Raw genomic sequence first — 14,614 nt, 5'->3', positions numbered from 1 at the left:
TTAAACAGTATTAACTGAGAGTACCAGAATCCAGATTTACTTCTGTAAATCAGACCACAAGACTAGTTCCAAACTGATTCTACAGTATACATACTTAGTATACTTGGGTTTTTTGTTTGCTTTTTTTTTTTCCTATATGTAATATTTTTTTGCAGCAGGGAGGAAGCAAAAGTGGAGTTATTGCTCTTCAAGGCAGCTTTAAATAGGATAGCTCAGGAGACATTTCTGTCTGCTCCTACAGATCTCTGCCTCAGGCAGTAAAAGCCTTTTACATGCTCCCTCTTCTTAAAAGAGAGATTGTCCTACATATAATAACCTTGCTTAGGATGCTTATTCAATATTTCAATATTTATGTCATAATTATATGGACTTTAATGAAGAATCTCTTAGTATATCCTTAACAGCATTTTCAGATGCTGAAGAAATTAAACCGTGTTTACAGAACCCCTATTGGTCTCCTGAAAACACTTAAAAACATACTCTAAATATGCAAAAATTTAAATTTCTGTAGTTTTCAGAATAGTATTTACAGAATTTGGTGATCGTATGTACTTACCAAGGAACCAAAAATATAGGAAGGTTGACACTCTAATAGCCTAGAATCTGTATCTAGACTCACTAGCTAGAAGCCAAAGCAGAAAAAAAAATTATTAAAAATCATATTCTTATAGTGAGAGTAAATAATAATTGAAGCAATAAAGACATTTTAAGCATAAGCTAGTATTTTCAAAGTCCCAGGGTGATGAAGCATCATGTTTGTCCATGCCTTACAAATATACAAAAAAGAGATTTATCAGACTGGTTTATTAGAGGTCTCTGATACACGAAAGGTATCTTAGAAAGGCTCAAATTGTAAGCACTAAAATAAAGCAAAATCTTATTCTTTAAGTTCAGATCCTGTTCTAATCAGTGGATATTTCACTCTTTGAAATATACTTAGCACATTGCTTTTATGCTGAGGCTAGGGCACATTCTAAATTAGGGATTGGCAAGTGGTATGGGATCAAAGTTGTGCAAAGTTTATATAGCATAATGCATATAAGTACTTGATTATTGTGCATGCAAAAATGCATGACTTTGAACTGCTTTTTTGCCATTGTTTCAAAACCTTCTGGAGATTGCATTAGACTATGTCAAACAAATGGCAGAGAGTCATGTAAAATCCACAAAAAAACCACAACATAAAAAACTAAAACAAAGCCCCTCACAAAAAAAGAATCCAAGAAAAAAGCAGAACAAAAAAAAAAAAAAAAAACAAAAACAAAATTGAAAAACAAAACTAAAATAAAACCCCACCCAAACAAATGAATAGTTTCTGGTCCTCAATGTTCCCTAGCTCACAGCTTCTTGGGTACTCTACTGCAAAAGGAAAAATGTAGCAGAGCACTTCCATTTTTCCATCCTTGGTCAGTGTGTGATAGTGAGAGAAAAGCCTGATGAGCCTGGTGCCCCTTATTGCTGAAATACAGGGATTCTGACAGCTTTGCAACATGGATAAATGTCTTGAATAGTACCATTTCCAGAGGCCTAGTTGTGCAATATTTCTGCGCTTATTTTCTTAGAGGAGGCAGTATTGTATCAAAGACTTATTTCTGCTCTTATCATAACAGTAACTCCAGCTGTTTGCTAACCTTATGTCTTGTCTTCTCTGCACCTTTGTTCTTTTATGATTGTCTATTACGTTCCCTGAATTTCACACCAGTGCCTGTCCTGCTTTTCAGACCTTGTTAAAAGCAATTCTGTTTCAAATACTTTATTTCTAGAGCTTTTCAAGACATGTGTTGCTGATTTCACAAAGGGATTTTCTCCTTTGTTATCAGACAGAGATACTGTTTTACTTGAAATAAATATTGTCTTCTCCTCCTTACATTAAGGACAATATACTGATCTTAGTTTCTTTTAAGGAAGATCTTTGCACTTAGATAATTTATTGATTTAACTTTTTGTACCATTTGCAAAGAAACACCCACATTACAGTGTTGGGAACCCTGAGAGACTAAATTTATGAACATTATGAACTCCATGTTTCATTAGATAGATCTGGATGACATATTCTCATAATAGTATGGAAAATTAATTGAGTATATTATACAGGTTAAAAAAAAAAGCAATGTTTTTAAATCTACATTTCTTTTTTATATTTCTACATATATGAAAATTTCTTATGTCAATACATATTTTGGTGACCTGATTCATAATATAAAAAACAATACTTACAAATAACATAAATATGTTCAAGAAGATAAATGTCAGACTACATGAACTTCATAGGTATTTTTTCATATTCTATTTCAGTGACAGCCAATTCAAAAATAAATATCATAAACTAATTTTCTTTATTAAAGGCATTTTTTCTCTCTATCTATCAATGTTCCCTTAAAGATGTATTGCAAAGGAAGTTTGTAGAGAGTTCAGAAGAAAAATTAGGTTGATCCAAGCTTAGGCAATTTTCAAATCCTACATTACATTAAAATATTAATTAAAGAAAAAGAACAATTTTTCCCGAAAACAATTCCTGGTATTAAAAATACTTTGGTTTTATAACCTTATATCTTTCTGAGAAAGGGCAAAGGCAATGAGTCTCCTTGGTGCAGGAAATGAGACAGAAAGGTTAAGCCATATATTTGTATCCCTTGCTTTTATTTTTTTTTTTTTTTTGCTGGTGAAACTGACCAGAGAAGATGGATAAGGAGCTACAGCTTGTAAAAAGAGTGTCAATGTTTCCTTATTTAGTATGAATAAAATACCTTACCTTTTACTTTTGCTGTGTCATTTAAATTTTAATTTTCACCTTTCAGTTTTACTACCACTACAAAAATTTCAAAATAATAAGTGTCTTTTACAGATACGTGTTAAAGTCCCGAAACATCTAATTGAATTTTCTGTCAGAAAATAATTTCTCACACCTCTAAAATAAACAAATTGAAATGTACTCTACACCAAAACTTTTCACTACTAATTCTGAGCTTCACACTGTTCCCAAATGTTTGTCAAAGGGGCAAAAGCAATAATGTTAATGAAATTAGGCAGTTAGCAAATTGTCCACAACATAATTTTGACTTTCAAATGTGGATATTAGTGATCTTTAATCCTAAGTTTTCAATTTATTAGAGGCAAATGTAACGAAAATTAGGTGATTAAACAAATGATGAGGGTTCAAATTTGTCAGTGAACAGATAAAGCTCACTGATGTGACTGAGAGGAAAACTTATCTGTAAACCAAAAAGTAAAGGAGCTGCTATGTAACAAAAATCAATTACTTTTAGAAGTTTTTGTGGGTAGTTGGTTGGTCAGTTCCGAGATCAGAGAAAATAAGAAATCACCAAATTCACAAAAATTCATGTATTTTAGAGCAGATTTGCTCTGGACACCTCTGATCGATCTTTCCTACATTCACGGTTGTTGTTAGGCCATTGCAGTATTCTGGCTATCAGTATTCTGTTGTGTGATAACAAGAAAAAGACAAATGAATATTTCAGTTGGTACTGAAAGCAGCAATATTTTTTTCCTCAGTTTTCAGTTAAACATAACTATAAAACGTAATCTATTAACGTGTTTTAAGGATCTGATTTATTTACGAGAAAATCTGGATTATATGGCCTTTAATTACAGAATGGCATTATATAAAATGAAATACTAAGCCTTTTAACTGGAACTAACTCAGTAATTCATAGCCATGCATTGAGACTCCTGTTTAATTGTCCTAAGTTTATTCACTTTTTGTTTCTTGCTATCTGTCTAGGACTCTTCCTTCTGCAATACTTTCTTGAAAATCCAAAGGTCTTTCCTGTTAAAATTAAAGATCAAGAGTCTTTTTCAGTTTTATAACATTCTAACAGGAAAGAAAAGAGAAATCTCCAAAATTCTAGAATACTTTATTATTTGAGGTAGACCAATATGCATTTCCAGATTAAAATTTTGTAGCCGCCTATTGCAGGTGTATATATAAAATTATGATGTGTCTGATGATCATATTTTCATTTTTATGAATATTAATGACTAAATTTAGGAGTATTCAAAGCCCAAGCAATTAACCTCCAAATAAAGGTATTTAAATATAGCATGTAAACCTCTTACTTTCAGGAAAGGAGCAACTCTCCTCTTCATTATATAGTGAGATCTAAGCATTCCACATCCCTCTGATATTTGAATTTCCATAGAATATAAGCCCAGACACATTGATGTACAATGGCTTTAAACTATAGCACTAATTTCTCTGAATTTACATTCCCTGAAGTGCCTGAACTAGGGAGTAGGAAGTAGAAAATGGGAGTTAAGCTATGAATGCAATCATTGATGACTGAAGGGTAATTTAGAATTGAAGTAATGCTTAACACTTCTGAATCACTGTCTAAAGGTGTCTGTCTTTTCATTAATGCTGTAATACATTTAAATGAAATTAGGTCCTAAATTAGCTAGTTTAGGCTAATTTGAACTCCTAAATTAGCCAAAGAAATCAAGATTATGAATCATAAATGTATCATGGCATGGTGTTTTCCTGAAACATGTAAAAATTTGGGCAAATATCTGTAACTGAGGCAGTGGAAGAACAATCAATGAGTATAAGGATTGGTTCTTTACCTTTTCACTATTTTTCAGAAATAAATAGAATAATGGAGAATAAATTTTCAGACATTTAATGGCTTCTGTTTTTAAATTACATGATGTCCTCATTTAGGATCTGCTATTTTTTCTATGCTAAAACTAGTGAAAAATTCAAATATCATTTATTCATTTTATAACAGCAAAGGAGCATAGAATGAGAGCATTTGCGTTATTTTAAAATAAGTTGTTAGAATGTGACATTTAATTTATAACTCTAAAATTTTATTTTGTTTTTATAAATGGGGGCATTCTACATGGATTTCCTTTTTTAAATGTATTGGATATGACAGTTCACAGTACTGAAATTCTGCAGAAAGAAATCCCCAAAAAACCTTAAAACCAAAAGAGAGGAAAAAGTGAGATTAATTGCTGGCTATAATTCATAAACATATGAATTGTAATTTAAATTTCAGAGAAAATGTTTGATATAGTTAAGGGTAGTAAATTTTCAAAGATATTGTAGACATACATTAAACTGAAGGGGCAGAACCCCAACTTGTCTAAATGTCAGAAGTCACAGACTGCAGTGCAAGAATGGCAATGTATCCTAGGCAACATTCTGCCTCTAAATGTCTGTATTAGTTTTGTGAGACCTGTTGAAAGCTGTTGTCACCATCTACCATCCATCTCATGGTATTTTGCACAGGGGAAAGTAAAAATTTACTACACAATTGCTTTTCTGTTTTTCTTGGTGGCATAACAAAGGATACTACAGAATCATTCCTGTCAATCATCTCTTATGATAGTCAATGTATAAATATGATAGCTGACATAAGCTCAATACAAATCCTCAGATCTTTTTGCTTACCTAGCAAAGGCAACTCCTTTGCTGTCCACCATGAAAGTGTGTGTGGATGAAGCAGATAAGAAATATATTTGATGAACTGGAAGAAGGATTAGGTATGAGATGTTGGATGATTTCTAACAAAAGAATCATATTTATAACTGAAAAATAATTAATGGACAAAACAAGGATAATCTTTTTCCCAGTGTTTTATCACATTGTAGCAGATGCCTGTACTTTTAGAGAATTCAAGAAATATTTTTGTCTGCTCACATATTTTTTTACCTTGAATTCTTCTTATGTCTGAAATATTCTGTCTAGGGATAAGCGTAAAGTTGTTGAAATTTTTAACTACAATTTAGAATTCCTTTTCCTCTTTGTTTCAAGCCCATTCACCTTCTGCTCTATAGTGATGAAACCTACATTTGCCTCTTTGACAACTGCAACACACCTTGCCCCTTCTGAGCTGTCTTTCCTCCTGGGTATTGATTACCAGCACGTTACCTTTGTCACTGAGTATAAAAACTTTTTTCATTCACCCAGGTCTTAGCTAGCTCGCATTTTTCCACAATATGGTCTGTCTTGAAGCTTAAACAGATCTTTTAAAATAATCTCTAACATTAACTCCAGCTGCCTTTTACTCTGTTGCTTCCACCAGCCCTTTTTGCCGGTGGGATTGCCTGCCACACAGAGGTCACAGTTCTATCAGCTTCTGCCGGGGCCAGCTTCAGGCTGTGCAGCTGGGCTTGCATGTCCTTTCACACTGCCTGAGGGCACAGCAGCACAAGCACAACACGCGTTTTTCAACATTCCACGAGGCCTTAAGCATTTTTTTTTTGTCATGTTTGGGAAGAAAAAAACAAAACAAAACAAATCCTACTGTTACAATAAGCATTGTGCTCTGGCGAGGGTGAGTATATAAATGTGATAATTTTTTAAGCTGAAGATCTTGTCTCCAGAGGCCATCTACCATCCAGCAATGTGTTGCAATTTCCCTACTGCTGTAACATAGTAGGGCCATTGTAGAATTTGTCTCATTTATTTAATGTCTAGTTCTTCTGTCATGTTGAAAGGACGGTGGCGTTTTCTTTCTGACAAAGAAGCTAAAAGCTTAATCCAAGCTGACCCCCTTCAATGAGCCAAGATCAACGTTATGAATGGCATAAAAATATTCAGGATCCCTTTCTAAAATTTAAAAACTTAAACCAGTTTTGGAGGTAAAGTTCTATGCTAGCGTATTTCAATGACATGTACGATTTTTTTTACAAAATATTATTCATTAAAAGTTAACCTTCATTTCATTTTGTCCTATCTATCAGTGAGGATTGTTTGGAGATTTACTTATTTTAACTGAAAAGAAAAAAGGAAAGAAATTTCACTCATTGCTGTGAAGCATTTTGAAAGAACTTGTTTATAAAGGCCATGTATTGAAATGTTTTTCTCCCTTTTATATTCTTCATCTATCTGAGTGCACAAGCATTATCAGGGAACACAACTTCGATAGAGATTGAAAAGGCATGTTTATAGTGTTTGTGAGATGTTAACGTCTCTCAAGGGTCTACTGATTTCTAATGAGATCTGAAACTCCTCAAGAGATAGTACTTTAGCAATTCAGAGCTGGAGGAATTCACTTGCTAAAGGGAATAATAGAATCAGAATGCTCTAGGTTGGAAGCAACTGTAAAGATCATTCAATACCCTTGGCATGGCAGCAACACATTAGAAATCATTTGGGAATTTTGTACATGAGAAAACTTAATATTCCTACCAGAAAAGGTTCTAAAGACCTTTCTCTAGCATTTGGCAAATTATAGGTGCACTTGTTAAATTATTAAAAAAAATTTCTCTTCTTTTGAGGGAGAAAAGCCACACAGCATATTCCTTTTTTCATGTTTATTACTTTTACTATAATATTTATATTTATAATTAAAACAACATGGTTATGAAATCATAATAGTTCTGCAAAGCATTGTTGTATAATCAATTCCTAGATTATAGGAATTGATTGTAAGCCTGAGCTAGACTTCTTCAGGTGACTTCATAAACATGCACATGTTGAAAATTAATTAATCAGATAATTATAAAAAGGGTGATTCTTCTTCTCTCTTTTATATAACTCCCTTTAAGAGGATGTAATACACTAGTGATAACTTTTTTTGTTTGAAGACAAAAGTATGTCAATCACTAGCCCAGATACAGAATTTAGGATAGGATTTAATTCTTAAAATGTAGATCTTTTAGTGATTTTTTTATTGATATTTTATTATGCCATCTGGGACACCCACAGAGCGCTGGCAGGCACTGCAGGACTCTTGGGATAGCTGAACTCATTTACAAAGGCAGATGAAAGCCAAATTGAATATACTAAGGTTTCTGAGAAGGCATCATGTGTTTTGCTAGAGACCATTCTTAGTTTAGTTGGAACACCTTTGGCCCAGCACAAAGAGTTATGAGGAAGTAGAATATGCTCAAGCTGCAAGTACAAAGAAATTGTTCATTGGTTACTGCAGATAACAAATATCAAGGCTATAGTGATCTTCAGACTGAGCACAAGTATGCTCCCCACCCCTGTGAGGTGCCCCAATAACCTATCTAGTTATCAATTAGAACAACTGCAAAATACTCATATCTAGTTCAGAGTTAGACTGCATTGTCTTTCGTAGAGTGTGAATATACAGGGGGGACTGGTAGGCAGGAAAAAGGACCTCTGAGACACACAATCTCTAGTGCATCTGGAGACTGTATGGGGTACCTCAAAGCTCCTAAAATGTTCAGGATGCTGAATCCCTAAAATGAACTGTGCCCTAAAACTGATTGGCTTTTTTAAAAACTTTGTATTGTCCATAAATGCCACTAAACATAACTCTGTTTGTTGTTCATTTTTAATTTTAGCAGAACAAAATCCTCTCAGATTTTTTTATTTCCATTTTTTTCAAGTACAGATTTATGTGTGTATATAGGGTTAACAAGAATGAAGACTGAAATATTGACTCAATTATTAGTTTTTAAAAAGCAAGCAAATATGAAGACTAATTGAAACACAGCTGTCATATACATTGATTTTTTTTTAAATTTTCATTTTTAAGATAATAAAAAATAGATGGAAGGAATAGAGGGGAAGTTACTGCAAAGTTTGCTTAGTGTGTTAATAGAACACACTTTTTCTTGTTTTCCTGTTCATAGTACAGGAAAAGTATCTTTTAAAAAATATTATCTCATTACTGTTTATTCTTGTTCTGATGTCTTAAGAGTAAATTTACAGAGCATCAATGATTCTGATTCTGTGCCTTGCATAACCATTTAGGGGTTATGTACAGCAATATATCTGTCAGTAAGAACTTCATCCACAATATAACCATGGAAAGCTGAGTTCACCTGCTGCCTAACCCTGGAGGTAGATAAGATGGTTAGATTTCTTCCACTAAAATTCCACAAAGCATACATGTTTCTTTCTCTTCATTCTGAAAATTGCCAGGGTTCATGAAACTTTTTCTGAAGCAAAACTAGCTTTCATTTTAATGTTTCAAAGATTTTCAGCGCAGAAAATCATAACCACTGTCATATTAATAAAAAAAAAAAAAAAGAAAAAAAAAAAGGCAAACCTCACTTGTGAAACTGGGAAAACAATTTCACAAAGGTGGATGTCTTCTGAAGATAATATTTTTAAAATCAAATAGCCAGATGATGAAAGCTGTGGCACTTTGTTCACTTGTTTTATTGAGTGATTTGGTTCTTTTAGCTGACAACAGCTTGAATTTCTAAGGGAAGCATTTAAAAGACCAAAACTTAGCTGCAACCATCAGAAGCAGTGCTGGAAATGTGGCAGCTGATGATCCCCTGAGTACCTGTTCAGCTCTAACTCAAACCAGGGCTACTGGTGATAAGTTTCCACTGGGATACATCTCTGGATTTTTCACATTTTCAATAAAGTACATCTAAAAGTACTGACTGAAAACAACTCAGGTGCAATTATTCTTTAAGGGGATTGTGATTTCATCTTAATACAATTTGCACAAGATTATAAGAAGGCAGAAAGCACGAAGAGTCTTCTTGAGGTAAAACAAGAATGAGGTATCAGGAGCAAGAGAATGCTTGAATTAAGTATCTATTTTGTGTTACAACAGGAGCATAACTGATTGGGTTGGATGATCATGTGAGGACAAAAACAGCTATTGTTCCTCAAGTTTCCATAAAGCCTGTCTGTGTGCAAGTACATCTTAAAAACTACTTTATGTTATAAACTAAGATTTTTTTCAAATACGCAGTTCAGATCTAATTTTATCTGATTATTAAACTCCTCAGGAGACACTTTATATTTTCACGTACATAGCATTCATCATGAAAATGAATGAATAAATTCTAAATAAAGTTCATTTTAATCTAGTATCCATTTGAGGATTTAAAATTAATTAATCAAATAATAACATAAAGTTTATTAAAAACAATACAAAGGGGGCATATTTCTTCCATTGTGAGTTTTCATCGTCCTACTAAACTTCAGGATAAATTTATTTTGGTCTCCTTAATAGGAGATACTAGCAATTATTCATGTGGAGTATATCTACTGGACCAACTCCTTTATATAAACTGAGGACTTTTTAGATTGCCTTGGCAACATGAAAACACCTTTAAGTTTATATAAATATAACGGTTATAAAATTTCCATCTCAGTATTGCCAAATCAGTTAATTAGATAACTGGTGTAAGTGAGAATTTATACACTTTTATTTTCATTTTTAATTTAGTAGAATTTTGTGATTGGAAGAAAACACTGTAGAACATATAAATAACACACAACCTGGGAAATGCCAAATGCATAAATTTTTATTGTAAACTTAACTGTGTGAGACATATTTATTACATAAGGTATGTTAAATTCTTTTTCTAAAAATAAGAGATGATCAATATCTATATTAGTAGCGCAGTCATCTTGATTCAAAATACTGAACACAGCTGTAAACAGAGATTAAACTTGGAGACATTTAGAAAATCATTTTCTTTTTTCTTCCCAGTAATGACAAGGAAATTATATTCACTTAACTTTTATTTTCATGACCTCTGATTTATCCCACCATAGTCTCTTGTTACATTCATTTTCTGTAATTTTTTGTGCTTAGATGAGCAAAGCTACCAGTCATTTATAACTGAGAAAAAATATCTCCTGAGGAACATGTGAAAAACACAAATCTCCAAGACTTCCTTATTTCTATTTGGTGTTCTTCTTTGTTCACTGGCTGTCCCAGGAAGGGATGACTCAGGACACATTTGTGGGGAGTAGGATTGTTTATATTCTTCTTCCTTCACGCTCATTATTTTCTACAACCACCATGTCCTTTTGGGACTGTTAGCCGTAAGACAGATTGTCTCATCTCTGTCACTGACAAATTCTCTCTGCAAGACAGCAAGAACAAGGCTTCTCAGTAGTGACAAAGAAAAAAAAAAACACAAACCAAGCCAAAAAACAAAGAAAACACCCAAACCCAAAAAAACATACCCAAACAAGAAAAGAAATGCCTATACATAACCTTAAATGTATCAGTAGGTGTCCCAAGGAAGGAGGACTAGGATCAAGCTTGCAATAGGGATGAGAAATCTAAAATTCAGACATTGAAGAAACAGTGAGGTAAATACCAGAAGATTGGCAGTTCTTACTGTCTTTCTCTGTGCCTTTCTCTGTGCCTCTCTTTTCCAGCACTACCTAATATCCCAAGCACTATTGTCCCTGCTGATAACAGCAAGCCAAGCCTTCCAAATCCCTACTGCAGACAGAGCAGATTTGGCCATTAGTCCCTCTCTGATGGGCTTCCTTACAGAGCTGTATATTGCTGAAGTTGTCTTCTCATTTTGATGAGCTAGGATTTAAATCAGTGCACTCAAGCTTAACTCTGTGAAGTGGATTTTTTTCCCCATCATTTGATTTTTGAAACTGATTATCTGAATTTAAATGACTAATATTAGTAATGCTAACAATAGAAAACAAACTAACCTTGTGTAATATCTGCATTCATTCCTATGGTATTTTTTTCTTGGGCAATTACATATTTCTCCATCAACATAATAGCTTCTCCTTTCTTTTAAGATCTCAGGTATGCAGTGGCAGTTAAACAATTGATTAAAAACTACTATATTTACAAATAAAATTTATTTGCTCTTTAAACACAGTATTTAGGAAAAAAAAATCAAAAATCAGTCCTTGAACATTTCTGGGCATACATTGAGGTAATTTCCTATTAATTAATTTGCAGTGTTTTACAGTAACACCTGTAATAGATGCACTCTGCTCTCTTCCTGACCAGAATTTATCATCACTGACTTCCCATTTAGCTTGGGCAGCTCTTTTAGCCCTCCCTACCTGATGATTTAACAAGGCTAAGTCCCTTTGGAAAGTGGAAGAACGACTTAATCTTTCCGTACTTGGAAGGCCCCTTAAGCTTTTCCAGTACAAATGAAAACTGCTTACAAAGACCAAAACTAGTGAAAATTTCTAGCTACCTAACAGTAATGACCTTACTTTATATTTGCATTGCTAAAAAAAAAATATAGATAAATAAATAAAATAATAAAAAAGTTTCTTATTTATCTTTTCCCCCTTCCCCCCCCCCCCCCCCCCCAGGAATTGTAGCAACTGCTTTGTGTTGACCATTTTGGGTTTATTTGGTTGTGATTTTTTTTTTTTAAATGTTTTTACAACTTTCCTACGTTTCCTTTTCAAGGGGAAACACATTAACAAAAAGGTTTTGAAATTTGATGAGGGACCTAATAACTTCAGGTTTTTTCTAGCTGTCTGGTCAGGATGATGTAACTGTCTTTTATAAAAAACTTTATAGGAGAGACTTTTTGAATCATATATGTTTATCTGAATAAGATCTTTATAGAATAAAAATCTAAATTTAAAATTCAACATTAAAATTGAGAAAATTTCATTTTTTTTGAGAACTTTTTAAAATTTAAACTGATCTCGCTAAAAAGGAAGCACAAATAGAAGTAATGCAACTTAGGTCCAGTCTGTTACAGCTAATAGCACACATACTTTGCATGAATCATTTAGTTAAGACAATGAAATATCAAGTTTCAGTCTATGAAAATGATTAATGTTCCTTCTGATCATGTCTTCCATAGAACATTTATTATTATACTTTCAAAAGAAATAGGAGAAAAAGAAGACACAAGAGAAAACCAAGATCCCTAGTGTGCTAACCCTGTATATACAAAAGATTTCAGAAGCACTTTTCTCCATTCCAGTCTTTGAGAAATGAAACTTGAGTTCCTGTAAATTGAAACAAGGCAGGAAAGCCTAAAAGAAGTGCACAACTTCACTCAGTGGCCTTGGAATAAATGAAAGGTTGAGAGTGGCAATCATCTGTCTCCATAATTTCAGTCACAATTGGCAAACACAATTTAGAAACTGCCAGGAAGTGAAATTGATCTCACTCCCTGAGAAAGGAGTATTAGTCTCCTCTTATAATTTCCTTACACCACTACAAGAACAAAGAAATTGAGCCACTTTTGTGTTTGTCCATATGAAGTCACTTCAACTTGCATGTCATCACATGTACATGATTTTCTTCCACCCCAAACTTTAAAGAGTACAGAGCCTAGCTAAAAGAAATATCATAAAAATGCATGCAATTATCTTTGAGGCTAGAATTGTTAATCGCTTGAGAGTATCAATACAGCACAGTTTTGATGACTTTAAATGCCTGACTTCTAGTACTATTTAATAATTTTTTGGCATTAATTTTTTAGTTTTGGGGTTTTTTTTTCTACCATCATGAGAAGACAGAACTAGGGACAAGAAGCAGGTACTCTGCTGTAAAATGAGCAGCTTCTGAAAAACACTTGCTTGTTTTCAATTGCAGTAATTGAAAGATTCTTTCATTTATGTGCTAAAAAGTTGGGAGATTTCCATTTGTACATTACAATGTACTTTAAATTATTGAAGAAAAATATAAAACCATAGATTTCTATGTATATATTGCTGAGAGAGATTAACATTTCAATTTTTTAAACCCACTTATAGCGTCTTTTACTCAGCTGTAGAGCATTCCAAAGTGTTTATTTGCATCAGCTACAATTTTCAGTGCCTGATGTCTGCCCAAAGCTCAAATTGTGCTTGAAAATTTTAGCTGATATTTACCTGGGTGGGGGAGGTATGGGTAGCATTAACATGAAGAAAATGGCTAAGAGTTGAGTTGGTGGAACACTTTCAGGGAGCAAATCAAAGACAAGACTCTGTCCATGCCCCAGAACTCCCATGTAGCACAGAAGGCTGGGTAGGTTGGCAGATTTCTGAGGAAGAGGTCAAAGGCACTCTTTCCATCAAATAAAAGCTGACTAAATGTGTTGGATTGAGCTTGGTTGGCTAACCATGCAGCTCTGTCCTTCCTCTGCACGCTTGGGGGAGAAAAAGAAAACAAGAAACAAAACATGGATTGAGATACAGGCAGTTAAATACATAAAGATGGAAAAAAGTAAAACCATAAAAATTTATTCTCTATTTCCCATCACAAGACAACATCCAGCCGTTTCCTGGAAAGTAGGGCCTCAGTACATGCAGTAATTTCTTCTCAAGACAAATGCCTTAGTAATGAATTCGTGTTCTCTGCCTCCTTCCCCTTAACCTCCTAACCTTTTGTTCATTATGACTTTGTATTGGTAAAAAATATCTCTTTGGTAAGTTCCATGATCTTCAGGCATAAAGGTGAGACTGACAGGTGGGTAGTTCCTAGGGTCCTCCTTTCTACCTTTTTTAAAGATGGGTACAATGTTTCCCCTTTTCTAATCACCTTACCTTTCTACCATGACTTTACAATTATCATGGAGTGCCTTGACAACTATATCAGCCAATTCCCACTGGACTCAGGGATGCATCTCATTTCATCATTATGTACATTCAGGTTCCTCAGGTGGTCACAAGCATGATCTTTTCTTACTTCTCTTCCTCCTGCGGCAGGAACTTTGCTCCTGTAATTCCTGTGCTGCTGTCCAGCCACTAAATAGGTATGGGAAGAGAGGTTGCCAATGAAGACTGAGGCAAAAAAAAGCTGGGTACCTCAGTCGTCTCCTCATCTGTTGCTCCCAGTTTAGCAGAATTTTTATCAATAGATTCACCTCCTTTGATCTTCCTTTTCTGGTTAACATGCTTGTGGAAGCCCTTTTGTTATTCTTTACATTCCTTGCCAAGTTCAGTTTCAGCTTCACCTTGGCCTTCCTTACCCCATCTCTA

This window comes from Ammospiza nelsoni, chromosome 2, assembly GCF_027579445.1.
Source record: "Ammospiza nelsoni isolate bAmmNel1 chromosome 2, bAmmNel1.pri, whole genome shotgun sequence".
NCBI lineage: Eukaryota > Metazoa > Chordata > Aves > Passeriformes > Passerellidae > Ammospiza > Ammospiza nelsoni.
This window is presented reverse-complemented; position numbering follows the sequence as displayed.